Genomic DNA, 13583 nt, shown 5'->3' on the forward strand with positions numbered 1-13583 from the left:
TTATTATTTTTTTGGCTCCAAAGGGAACCTGGTCTGGAATACTATTTTGTCTCCTCAAGTACAGAGTCTATATTACGCTTATGATTTTGCTTTTCAGTTTGGGTTCATCTGTGCTGTGTTTTAACCTCTGGTTGACAAACATTTGTGTAGCTCTTCTTGAGGATCGTGTGGATCGTTGATTGAGTTAATCAGTTTGTTTCTAACTCAATTGTAGCTTCTTACTGGCCGAACTTCAATGGTAGCAGGGATGCTATTCCAGTGCTGCTATCCTACTTTTAGTGACTAATGATGGGCTGGCAGAGGGATATCCCGGTTCTGTAATATTCCTTAACAGTGTGCAGAGGAAGTTTGCTGGGTAAGTCTGAGGGTTTGCTCACTTTATAATCAGTGTCTCTTCCCTTTCTTCTGTAAAATTGTGCAGATGCATATAACTAAGCTGCCCAAGACACCACCATTTCCAAGGCAGCAAATGTACACCCATCCTTCAATCAGAAAGTATTAAGCCAGGGTAGTACAGCAAATACAGCTATAGTTCATCAAATAAAGTACTATGTTCAATTTTGCTGTGTGGCCTTAGATTCAAGGTCCTGGTTTATCTCCCCTATCCTTTGCAGCACATGCAATCGTAAACATACAAATGCCATAATACACAACATGTAGTTTAGTCAAAGTACTGCTCTATCCGTGAATAGTTACAAAATGTAAATGTACTTCCTTCTATGCCCTCTTGCTAACTCACTTTCTCTATCCTATAAAGCCATCAATCAGTCTCTCTTTTACTTTCTCTTTCACTCCTCTGTTGTAATGACCGTGATCACTGCTTGGTTGAGGTCAAAACATGGCATCTAGCAATCTAGAGAGGATCAACCAGAAGTATCATTTCCGTTTTTGACCAAATTTCTCTCTTTCGGGTATGTAGTAACATTTGAAAATCTGCAGCCTTGCAAACTAATTCTTCCAAAAGTCATATCCTAGTCTTTTTCTGCCTTTTATATTGCTCTTATCATTTATTGAGACTTCCCTCTTGTGCTCTCTAAGTCTTCAAACTCTTTTTTTCAGCTCACCTCTTTCCTCAGACTGCTTCCCCTAAGTATTATCGCACTTACATTGTATTCAGCTTTTTTATTTCACGGTTGTTTGATGTATCATTCATCATGCCGCTAAATTTGTTTTCTCTAGTTGTACTGAGTTTTGACAAAATGTATTAAAACTTTGGTAAAGCTAATTAAAACAAATCAATGTGCATCATGCACATAAGGAAATAGCGTTCTGTGCACCGAAAGTATGGTTGAATCTGCCACATTCTTCTCATAGAGATTGTGTAATAGGTTTTCCCCAAAAAATGATGAAGCTTCTACAAATGGAGGGCAGGTGTCTTCCTAAACAATTAAGTGGTTGCTGGCAGTGCCACCTACTGCAGAGTGAGACGGATACAAGAGAGTATCCAGAAAGAATAAGGTGTTGCGGGTGACCAGGATCAATCTTAAGGCTGCTGTACATTATGAAAGCTGCTGTACACCAACAACCAGGCAACGCTTCCAACCAGTTCTTTCACAAATGAATTAGAATGACTAGAAGACCCTGATAAATCAACTCCTTCCCTCTAATGCAAGCTACTCCCCCAGTCATGCAATGTCTCAAAAGCTTTACCTGATAGGCCAGTGTTGATTTTCTAGGCTATCCTCATAATGTGTGCTGATGGTAGTGATTTTGGGTCTGCAGAGCCAAGGATAGAATCAGGGACAACAAACAGCCAGAAGTAGGGTACTAATCAATGGGGGCGCAAGCAGGGAGCACATCAATCTAGGGTCACAGAGAGCTGGGTGCATAGCCTGGCTGTGCAGAGCAGCTCTGGGGGTGCTCAAGGAGAGAGGTCACTGTCATGAAGTTTGGTGTAACTGAGCACTTAACCTTTGTTTAACACAGATAGATGTAATTCCTCTGAGAGAAAAAGGCATATTGCGTGTGCGCAACAATAAATCACAGAAGAGTGCAGTTGGACCCAATTTTGGTTTGACACTTTCTTTGGACATTATATGACCCAGATATTCAACCTCTTGTTTAAGAAATTCAGTTTCCCTTCTTAATTAAAAAAAAAACAAAAAACTTCAAGGACTCTGCACATAATAGTGTCATGCTCCTCACAGCTTGAGGCAGAAATCAAAACTTCACCCTTAAATATCGATACACCCTCACCCCCCCCTTTATATCGTTAAGAAAATGGAACATTACACATTGAAAAATCAAGCATGCCAAAGCCAAGCCAAAATGCATACTAGTACTAGGGGAGCCCCGTAGGGAAGATACATGCAGTGAAATGCTTGAATCTGAGTCTATTTCTACTGGGGTAATCTGCCACCAGATCTATTATGTGAACCATGTTACACTGCCCATCATACATAGTAGTTCACTTATGTTTGGAAAGGGATATGCATCTACCCAAATTTGCTTAGTCAAACTTTACAGCTTGATGCACACTCTCCGCTCATCACTGTGCTTACTAGCTACAACCAATGGTGAAAGCCAAAGGGCAGATACCACTGGTTCAATGACCTCCCTAGGGCAAAGGTTATTCAATTATTTTTCAAGATCCACCCTGATACTGAAAGATACATGTGCTTGATTGGGATTGCCCCAGATTTGACCTTAATGTTGTGGTTAAAATCTTTGATTTTCCCAGTTCTTTCCAACAATTCATGTAAAAATGTTTCACATCTTATTTCAAGCACCACATCAAAAATAGCTTGGTGAACCAAACTAAAATGTTCAACCCTTTTGTGGCCATATAACTATTTTCTTATACTCTCCTAACCTTGAATTCAAGCGAGTCTCCTAATCAGTACAGTTTCCAACCCATGTATAAGCTAAGAGCCCTATCAGGATGACGTAAGTCTCTGTGTACCCAAGTGTTTTCAAACAACTCCCCAGTGCTCATATTAATCCTGATTTATGAATCTACTAAAAAGAGAAGGATCTGATCCCCCATTCCACTATTTTAATATGGATCAATGCAATCTACAGGGTAATCTTTTTGTACATTCTCATCTGAAACTAATGGAAACATATCATGCATTACTTCTTGTAAATATGTCATGTGATCACCATCTCCTTGTTCTTGTGCAACAGCAGTCACATTGTTAAGATGATGTTTGTCATTCTGGAATGCTTTGGCAAAAGGATCCAGCTTCCCTTCTCCCACATTACTTTATTACCCACGAGCATACATTTCTTTGCTTGAAAACATTTTCCGCAGACATTCTATTTTTTTTTCTCTTGGTCTACTGTCTCTTTGAAATCTATCCTTTTTTCCCCGAACTACACAGACTGTTTCAGACCAGGAGTTGCACAGTTTTCTAAATAAAACCTGAGAAGCTTCTATACTGTAGGCCATCTATACTATTTCTTACATAGATGGATTGCACATATAAAGCAATATTTGCTTAAGTCCTTTGTCAAAGCACTGACTAATGAACTGGTCACAAACCAGTTAATCACTGAATCCTTCAAATTCACAATTTCCGTTAGACGTCAAAGTGTCTTTCTAGATTTTTTTTATTACTTCTTAGAATTCATTTTCTCTTCACCTTCAGCTTATAGTGTCTAGCAGGTGTTTTACCCCACATCCCAAGGAATGTGATAGAAATATTTTTTCTTTCGGTTCTCTAATATGAGGTGCCTATTGCTTCCAACTACATTTCAAAAGCGCCATACCACAGTTTCCAAGGAACTGACAAATCTCCAGGTATTTCCAAAAAACAGAGGAGGTGGATTGAGTAATTGCATAACAGAATGAATGAGTGCATAAGGAATATATCTGAGATCCAATAATAAAGTTGCAAATGCATAATTATATTTTTAAATGCCTGAGGAACAAAATAAAAAACTGTGCCAAGTAAGAATGGACATTACACCAACAGTAGGTGAAAATGTTACAGTATAGTTAAATTAAATTTGTAGTGAAGAAATCAGGAAATGGAGCTCCAGCCAACAGAAACAGTTTGCTGTTGTAAAAGAAATGTAAACTGTTGCAGGCTTTTAGACATGGCCCTCTACCTCCAGGGTCAATTTGTGAATATGTGGGTGTCACTTAGGGAGAAATTACTAAAAGTGGAAGCATGATGACTGTAAGTTTCCAATTAAAAAGTTTGAAATCACCAGGCAGGAAAAAGGTTGTCCTTGGTGGGGCTTTAGGAGGTCAGTGTCAAAGCAAGGGGTCGAAACATAGCCTTCTGTTGGTCGAAGAATGGTTTGAAGCTGAATGTCTATGACTTAAAGGTTCTGGAACTGAAACATTACTCTGTTGTAGTCCCTGGTCAGATGCGTGTGCCTATAGAGGATTCTCTTGGGGCTAAGTTACCTGTAGGCTGTGAATTATGTATGGATTATAAATAACACACAATCTATTCAAAGAAAGATAATTATTGCTATGATATGATTTACACCATATACGCAACACACATTTGCATTACTTACCTACATCTATCACAAACACCAGTCACAGACACGTATATGGCCAGAATTACTAATAAATCACAAATAATATTTACACACACTGCAATCAGACACCCTTTAAATACGTGTACAATTCATACTCACACATAATAATGCACACCCACACAGCTTAACTGACTGAATATGACTGAAAAATGGCTAGCATGTTTATTTAAAAAAAGCTTTCTCAGAGAGGACCTCAATCCCATTTTACTGTTTACTATTGTTTCTCTTATATAATCACAGATAGACAAGGTGTATTTTAAATATGCCCATCTCTGCTCATTAACCCCTTTGCTGCCAGGCATTTTCTCCCTCCTGTGCCAAGCCTTTTTTTGGCTATTTGGGGAAGTTCACGCTTAGGCCCTCATAACACTTTGTCCACATAAGCTACCCATGCCAAATATGCGTCCTTTTTTTCCAACATCCTAGGGATTGTAGAGGTACTCAGAGTGTGTGGGTACCCTGGAGAAGACCAAGAAATTAGCCAAAATACAGCTAAAATGTATTTTTTTTTTAAATAAACGGGAAAAAGGGCTGCCGAAGAACGCATGTGTTTTTCCCCAGAAAATGACATCAACAAAGGGTTTGTGGTGCTAAAATCACCATCTTCCCAGCTTTCAGGAAAAGGCAGACTTGAATCAGAAAACCACATTTTCAACACAAGTTGGGCATTTTACTGGAACATACCCCATTTTTCCTATTTTTTTGTGCTTTCAGCCTCCTTCCAGTTAGTGACAGAAGTGAGTGTGAAACCAATGCTGGATCCCGGACAGCTAAACATTTCTGTAAAGTATTCAAAATTCTGAATTCAGCAAGGGGTCATTTGTTTAGATCCTTCAAGGTTTTCCTACGGAAAGTAACAGCTAAAATAAGTAATTATTGAAATTGAGGTGAAAAAAAGCCATTTCGGCCCACGTTTTTGTCTATACGTTTTTCCATCTATGGCAGATCTTTTAAAGCAATATACTGTTACTTCTGCTTGTCCCTTCTGGTTGCGGGGATATATAGGGCTTGTAGGTTCATCAAGAACCCTAGGTGCCCAGAGCCAATAAATGAGCGGCACCTTGCAATGGGTTTTCATTGTATCCCGAGTATATAGCAATTCATTTGGTGAAATATAAAGAGTGAAAAATAGGTATCAAGGAAACATTCATATTTCCAAAATGGGCACAAGATAAGGTGTTGAGAAGCAGTGGTTATTTGCGCATCTCTGAATTCCGGGGTCCCCATACTAGCATCTAAATTGCGGGGCATTTCTCAAATAGACATCTTTTTTACACACTGTCTTACATTTTGAAGGAAATAATGTAGAGAAAGACAAAGGGCAATAACACTTGTTCTTCTATCCAGTGCTCCCCTAAGTCTCCAGATAAAAATGGTACCTCACTTGTGTGGGTAGGCCTAGTGCCTGCGACAGGAAACGTAACGTGGACACATCACATTTTTACATTGAAATCTGACATGTTTTGTGGATTTTGGCCTCTAGCTCAGCTGGCACCTAGGGAAACCCATCAAACCTGTGCATTTTTTAAAACTAGACACCTAGGGGAATCCAGGATGGTGTGACTTGTGGGGCTCTCACCAGGTTCTGTTACCCAAAATCCTTTGCAAACCTCAAAACTTGGCAAAAAACACTTTTCCCTTATATTTCGGTGATGCAAAGTTCTGGAATCTGAGAGGAGCCACAAACTGCCTTCCACCCAGCATTCCCCAAAGTCTCCCGATATAAATGGTACCTCACTTGTGTGGGTAGGCCTAGTGCCCGCAACAGAAAATGCCCCAAAACACAACATGGACACATCACATTTTCTCAAAGAAAACTGACCTGTTTTTTTTAAAAGGGCTTAGCTGTGGATTTTGACCTCTAGCTCAGCCAGCACCTAGGGAGAGCTAGCAAACCTATACATTTTTTAAAACTAGACACCTAGGGGAATTCAGAATGGGGTGACTTGTGGGGCTCTCGCCAGGTTATGTTACCCAGAATCCTTTGCAAACCTTCAAATTGGCAAAAAAAAACAACACTTTTTCCTCACATTTCGGTGATAGAAAGTTCTGGAATCTGAGATAAGCCACAAATTTCCTTCCACCCTGCATTCCCCCCAAGTCTCCCGATGTAGGCCTAATGCCAGCGACAGGAAACGCCCCAATACGCAACATGGATACATCACATTTTTATATTGAAAACTGACATGTTTTTTGGAAAGTGGCTAGCTGTGGATTTTGGTCTCTAGCTCAGCTGGTACATAGGAAAACCGACCAAACCTGTGCTTTTTTAAAAACTAGACACCTAGGGGAACCCAGGATGGGGTAACTTGTGGTGCTCTCACTCGGTTCTGTTACCCAGAATCCTTTGCAAACCTCAAAATGTGGCAAAAAAACACTTTTCCCTCATATTTCGGTGATGGAAAGTTCTAGAATATGAGAGAAAACACACATGTTCTTCCACCCAGCATTCCCCCAAGTCTCCCAATAAAAATTGTATCTCACTTGTGTTGGTAGGCCTAGTGCCTGTGACAGGAAATGCCCCAAAACACAACATGGACACATCACATTTTCCCAAAGCAAACTGACCTGTTTTCTTCAAAGTGACTAGCTGTGGATTTTGGACTCTAGCTCCTCCAGCACCTAGGAAAAGCTAGCAAACCTGGATATTTCTGAAAACTAGACCCCTATGGGAACCTAGGATGGGGTAACTTGTGGCACTCTCACCAGGTTCTGTAACCCAGAAACCTTAGCAAACCTCAAAATTTGGCAAACAAATCAAACTTTTTCCTTAAATTTCAGTGCTGCAAAGTTCTGGAATCTGAAGGGAGCCACAAACTTCCTTCTACCCCGCATTCCCCCACATCTCCTGATAAAAATGGTACTTCACTTGTGTGGGTAGGCCTACTACCCGCAAAAGGAAATGCCCCAAAAAAATATGTGGACACATCAAATTTATCAATTCCAAAACTACCTGTTTTTGCAGGCGAGGGGGGCACCTGCGTTTTTGATCCTGGGCTCAGCAGCCATCTAGGGAATCCTACCAAACCCAGACATTTCTGAAAACTAGACACCCTGGGAAGTCCAGGGAGGTGTGGCTTGCGTGGATCCCCCAGTGTTTTCTTACCCGGAATCCTCACCAAACCTCAAATTTAGTTTAAAAAAAAAAAATCACTGCACTGGCACAAATTCCCTACCACACAACGTTCCCCTCAGTCTTCCGATTAAAATGATACCTCACTTGTGTAGGTGGCCCAAGTGCCTGTGACAGGAAAGGGCCAAAAACATGTAGAAATTGAAGAGGAACCAAAGTGGGTCCAAAAGGGCAGTTGGAAAAAATAATAATTTTTAGGCTGACAAGTGGGCAGAAATTTTATTGTTATAGATGTGGCAATGCTGGGTGGTAGGAATTTTGTGGATTCCTGCAGATTCCGGAAGGTTCCTTCACAAAAATGAGTGGAAAATGTGCGATTTCAAGCAAAGGTGGGGGTTTGCAGGGCATTGTGGGTAAGAAAATGGTGCAGGGTGCATGTGAAGCACACCACCCTGGACTCACCCAGATGTTTAGTTTTCAGATGTGTCTAGGTCTCGTAGATTTTTCTACTTGGCAGCGTCCCAAAGTCTAAAAAGTGCAGCCATCAACATTCCAAGTGGGATGATTTTGAGAGTTAGCCAAGCTCTCATGGCCCAAATGTAAAGCCAAAACCCAAAATAATCAAATATCCTCTTGCTTGCCATTGGGATCAGATCTTTTAGTGTGCGGGGGGGCGATCTGAAAGTCTGTTACCCCCTTCAGTTGGGGTGGGGGCATAACCATGCCCATGCTGGTTGGCAGCCACCACGCCACTATTTTTTTTTTATTCCCTGGCATCTAGTATGCTTTCTGTCTCCCAGGGAGTGGATCAGGGGTAATTGCCCCATCTGCCCACCGCCAGGCAGAACAACTTTGTCCCCATTTATTTGGGGTGGGGGTATGGCCTCTTTTTTTTTAAAAAAATCTTCCCTGGTTTCTAGTGGGCTTTCTGCCCCCCTTGGGGACAGATGGGCCTTACAAAAATAGGTTGATCTCCCCCCAAGGGGGGGGGCAGAAATGGCCACCAGTGATATGCCCCCATGGGGAACGACCCTTGCCAAGGGGCCGCACACCCAAACAAAACACACACACAATTCCTGGTGCTGTAGTGGTTTCTGTCCCCCTTGGGGGGAGATAGGCCTAATAGAAATAGGACGATCTGCCCCCAAGGGAGGCAGAAATGGCCAAAAATAAATTTGCCCCGCAGGGGAGTGACTCTTGCCTAATGGGTCGCTCCTCATCTGTTAATTTTTTTTTAAAAACTGGTGTTTAGTGGGTTCTACAAATTAAAATAGGCCGATCTGCCCCCAAGGGAGGCAGAAATGGCATAAAATAAATTTGCCCCTAGGGGAGGGACCCTTGCCTAAGGGGTCACTCCTTTGCATGAAATTGGCACAAACAAATCTCTGGTGTCTAGTGGTTTCTACTGCCCTTGGCGGTAGATTGGCCTAAGAAAAATAGGAAGATCTGTCCCCAAGGTGGGCAGAAAGGGACTAAGATAAAATGGCCCCCCAGGGGAGCGACCCCTGCCTAAGGGGTCGCTCCACATCTGTAAAAAAAAAATGTTAAAAAATCCCTGGTGCCTAGAGGTTTCTGCCCCCAAGTGGGGCAGAAATGGCCTAAAATAAATTTGCCCCACAGGGGAGCGACCCTGCCTAAGGGGTCGCTCACCTTGCGTGAAATTGTTGCGGAAAAAAAAATCCCTGGTGTCTAGTGGTTTATGGCAGACTGGTTCTAAGGGTTTGCTCTTGTCCAATAAAAATAATAAAGTAGACAATCCCGGGTGTCTAGAGGTTTCTGCCCCCCTATAGGGCACATGGGCCTAATTAATATAGGCTCATCTGCTCCCAAGGGAGGCAGAAATGACCTAAAACATAACTGCCCTCCTAGGGAGCGACCTTGCCCAAGGGGCCACTCCCCTCATGTCATTGTGTCTAGTGGCCATTCCTGCAGTCCGATCGCTATGCGATTGGGCTGCAGGAATGCTCAGAGAGACATGAATAGGAAAGGAAAAGGTTTTCCTTTCCTTTTCATGCCTCCCTGACCTCCCCTGCCCCCGTACCAATGAGAAACTAATCAGTGTCTCCTCCGATGAGAAACTACTCAGTTTCTCCTCAGATCGTGCCGAAACGATGCAATCATGCGCTGATGTCATCAGACATCACTGGGGGGGGGTCAGGGTGGAAGGGGAAGCGAATCCCCTTCCATCCCTGCCCAGGGGAGGGGAGTGGGAGGTCCACGGGGGAAGCGCTAGCGCTCCTCGTGGGCCAGGTGTTGGACGTAATGGTTACGTCCTCGCACCCGAGCGGTGCAGCCAAGGATGTAACTGTTACGTCCAAGGCACCCAAGGGGCTAATGTGCTCTTTAAGTTGAAAACTGAATCTGCATCTCCGATTTACAATGTCTTTTCTTAAGTGCACTATATTTTGTAAAAATAAGCAAAAAGGTTTTTACAAAAGTATAGCTACTCATTTTTTATAGAAATGTTTGCACGTTTTAAGGGGAGAGCCACTCACGCCTTGTTGTACACGGTTTTTAGTTGTGATAAGGTACAAAGCAATATCCAAAAGTATCACCCCATGCAAGGGGTTCCTGTAGCTTCAACTGCACTTTTCACCCCACTCCCTCCCATCCCATCCCCTTAGATGCGTATGATCGCAGTGTCCAGTCTGTACGACGTCCACCTTTTTACTCATATTTTCGGGTGTTTCTTGGGGCATCCTCAGCCACATAAATAGGTTCTTCCAGTTTTGTAGAGAGTTCCATTCCTGAGCTCCATCCCGTCAGTGGTGGACCTTCTCGTGACTTCCAGTATTTGGCTACATCTCTCTTAGCTAGTAATATACCCAAGCACATCAGAGTATGGTCTCCCCTTGGCCTTCCCAGCTCATCTACGAGGCCAAACATATAGTTAAAATCACCAACCGCCCCTGGGCATTTTGTGCATGCGGGGTCCGATAATCTATTACACAGGCACTTAGGGATGTAGTATGTACACTCCAGATAGTTCAGCTGAACCGCAAGTAATCAGGCTGAGATGACCAGGGTGAGTGGTGCCATACATGCCTCTCTTCCCTCTTCCTCGTCCAAACAGCCTAGCCACTCCTCCCATCTCTTCCTCAAAGACGTTAGTGTACATGGTGAATGGTTGAACAGGGCTTTGTAATTTTTGGAGATACCATCTCTGATCAGTCACCCATAAGTGTCTGCGCCCCACAGGGATTGCTCTCTGGGAGGTTTGCTATCACCTCTGATGTCCGGAAAGTGCATACTGAACAATTGTGAGCTGTGGAGAGAGAATTCCATTTGGAAGATCTGGAAACTTCAGATGGTTCCCCTACCAAATCTCACGCAGCCGGGAGATGCCAATATTGCCCCATCCTCTGAAGCCTTCATGGAGCGTACTCAACCCAACCATCTGCCCACCCAGTCCATCCGAGCACCGCACTCCAGGCCAGGAAAACAGAACTGGTGATCTCTGGAATTGAACAAGGAATTGGGGCACAGTATAGCATACCAATGAGGTTATCAAGGCCAATCACTGATAAGTCCATTGTGAACGCTGGGTCCCTCCATCCCCCCTCACCCCCACGTTCACTAAATGTATGTGCCCTGCCCAGGAGTACAGGCAGGTGTTGGCCATTGCCAGACCCCACTTGTAGGTGGTTCGGAAGCATCTATCATAGGAAACGCATGGTGGTATTTTGGCATAGAGGAATTTCCACACCCACTAGGCTAAAGTGGAAAACCAGTGCCTGGGGAGGGGAAAAGGAAAATTCTGTAGAATGCAAAGCTGCTGTGGAAAGACCATCATTTTCTAGAGGGCCACCCTGCCCAGTATGTTGAGAGACAGTTTAGCCCACTTGTCGAGATCAGCCTGAATTGTGCAGGTGAAGGGGCAGAGTTTGAGCCTCCAGGTGAGATCTGACTCTAAGATCATATGGATTCCCAGGTACCAGAAGCTTGTCGGTGGATCAGCAGGGCAGGATGACAGGCCTTATCTCCATCCCCTCTTAGAGGGATCAAGAATTAATTGGATCAGTTGACCCTGAATCCTGACATCTCCCCATAAATAGTAAGCATGGAAAGGAGGTGGGGTTCTGTCTCTGTCGTGCGGGCCATGAAGAGGAAGACGTTGTGAGCATCAAAGGCTATTCTGTCCTCCAGTACCATCCTCAGATAAATCACAACACTTGTAATTCACAGCATATCCATGATGCTCGTGGCTCCCGAGCTACGGCAAAAAAGGAGAGGGGGGCACCCTAGTCTGGTGCCCCAACAAATAAGAAATCTGGGGGATACTGCAGCATTCACCTGTAATGGTACCTGAGGCTCTGCATATGATTACTGAGCACATGTGCCGAAACCAAAGCCCAGTCTGGCAAGCACCTCACATACTGGGAAGTCCCACTACAGGGAATCAAAAGCCTTCTCAAAGTCAAGAAGCATCAATGCTGCAGCGCATTGTAACTTTTTATATCAGGCCAGGGCCACGTGGACTCTGCGGATACAATGTGTGGTGCTACAACAGGGATAAAACTGCACTGGTCCAGTTGGACCAAGAGGTCGAGGATGTGAAGCAGATGCCTGGCCAGCAGCTTAGCATAAAGTTTGACCTGAATATTGAGGGAACTGGGCCAATACAAAGTACATTGGTCCAGAGGCTTGCCGGGTTTCACTAAGGCCACCATGGTAGCCAAATCAATCTCTGATGGGAAATGGCCTCGGTCAACAGTGTCGAGAAGTATATTCAGGATAGGAGGCAGGCTCAGATGTTGCACTCTGAAGAAGTATTCTGTGAGAAAGCCATCGAAGCTGGGAGGTCTCCTAGGTGGAGCTCTGTTAGAAATGGGGTTTCTGGTTGGCTAGGGTATGCACCTCAGCCAGGAAGAGCTTACCCACTCTAGTCAGGGCAATTCCTCCTGCGTGTAAAATGGCAGATCCTCTAAATCAAAGGTAAGCCCCATCTTGAAAAGGTACAAATAACTCAAATGTGACAACCACAATACCCAAGCGTGAGAACTGAAAACAGGAAAAATGACCAAAGAGAGAAAGTTAAGAGAAGCCAAACATGTGATGGTCTAAACGCAATCCTTGTAGTGAAATAATGAGTCACAATGGTATTGTGCAAGCGCAAGTCCTATCCTCACCGCTGACGACCAATGTTAGAAATGGGGTTTCTGGTTGGCTAGGGTATGCACCTCAGCCAGGCAGAACTTACCCACTCTAGTCAGGGCAAGGGAGTCACACGTCCAAGATAACCCCTGCTCACCCCCTTGGTAGCTTGGCACGAGCAGTCAGGCTTAACCCGGAGGCAATGTGTAAAGCGCCTGCACAACACACACAACACATGTGACGCAATATCCCCACCACAAAGGAAACACAACACCAGATTATATGAAAATATACTGTATTGTACACAACGCAATTATCAGACCAAACATCACTTATCAGTACTATCCTGCTACCTTAGCAGTTGTCAGAACGTTACACATTAGTTACTCTGCAACCTAGCAGTAGTCACACATAACACACAGGTTACTCAGTATTCTGCAACATAAGCAGTAGTCAGGAAAACACGTTATTACATCCCAGCACTTGTCATAAGAATATCATAAAATGCCCATAGTAGGAACATTAGAAAACATATGGCAAGTTAGAAAAACATATTAGCAAGCATGTCCATAAAAGGAACATTTGCGTACACATATGTAAAAACATCAAACGCAGGTAGGTAATATATGAATCAAACAAAAGTCTGTAAGAACTTTGGATTGCAACTATATTGGTCCTTTAAACAGTACCTGGTTGGATGAAGGTACCTCCAGTGCCTAGAAGGCGAACAATGGGGCCCCCGGCGCTCCTATGCGCAAAATGGGGGCCTCCCTTATACTCTGGGGTCAGAGGAGGGCGACATGCACCTCCTCTCTTTTATAGACAGTCCCCTCCGGGGACCGTGATTACTGGGGGCCCCCCAGGGCCTCAACCGGCCCTCACGAGGGGGGCCAAAGCCAGCAAAAACAACTTAGGGCAG

At 43.8% G+C, this 13583-nt stretch overlaps 1 protein-coding gene across 2 annotated transcripts in view; it reads right to left on the reverse strand.

The window, feature by feature from the left end:
• Positions 1-13583, reverse strand: part of ZFAT (zinc finger and AT-hook domain containing) — a 645246-nt gene that overhangs the window by 203560 nt on the left and 428103 nt on the right. The gene's annotated exons all lie outside the window — the stretch shown is intronic.

The sequence above is a fragment of the Pleurodeles waltl genome, chromosome 2_2 (genome assembly GCF_031143425.1).
Source record: "Pleurodeles waltl isolate 20211129_DDA chromosome 2_2, aPleWal1.hap1.20221129, whole genome shotgun sequence".
NCBI classification, from domain to species: domain Eukaryota; kingdom Metazoa; phylum Chordata; class Amphibia; order Caudata; family Salamandridae; genus Pleurodeles; species Pleurodeles waltl.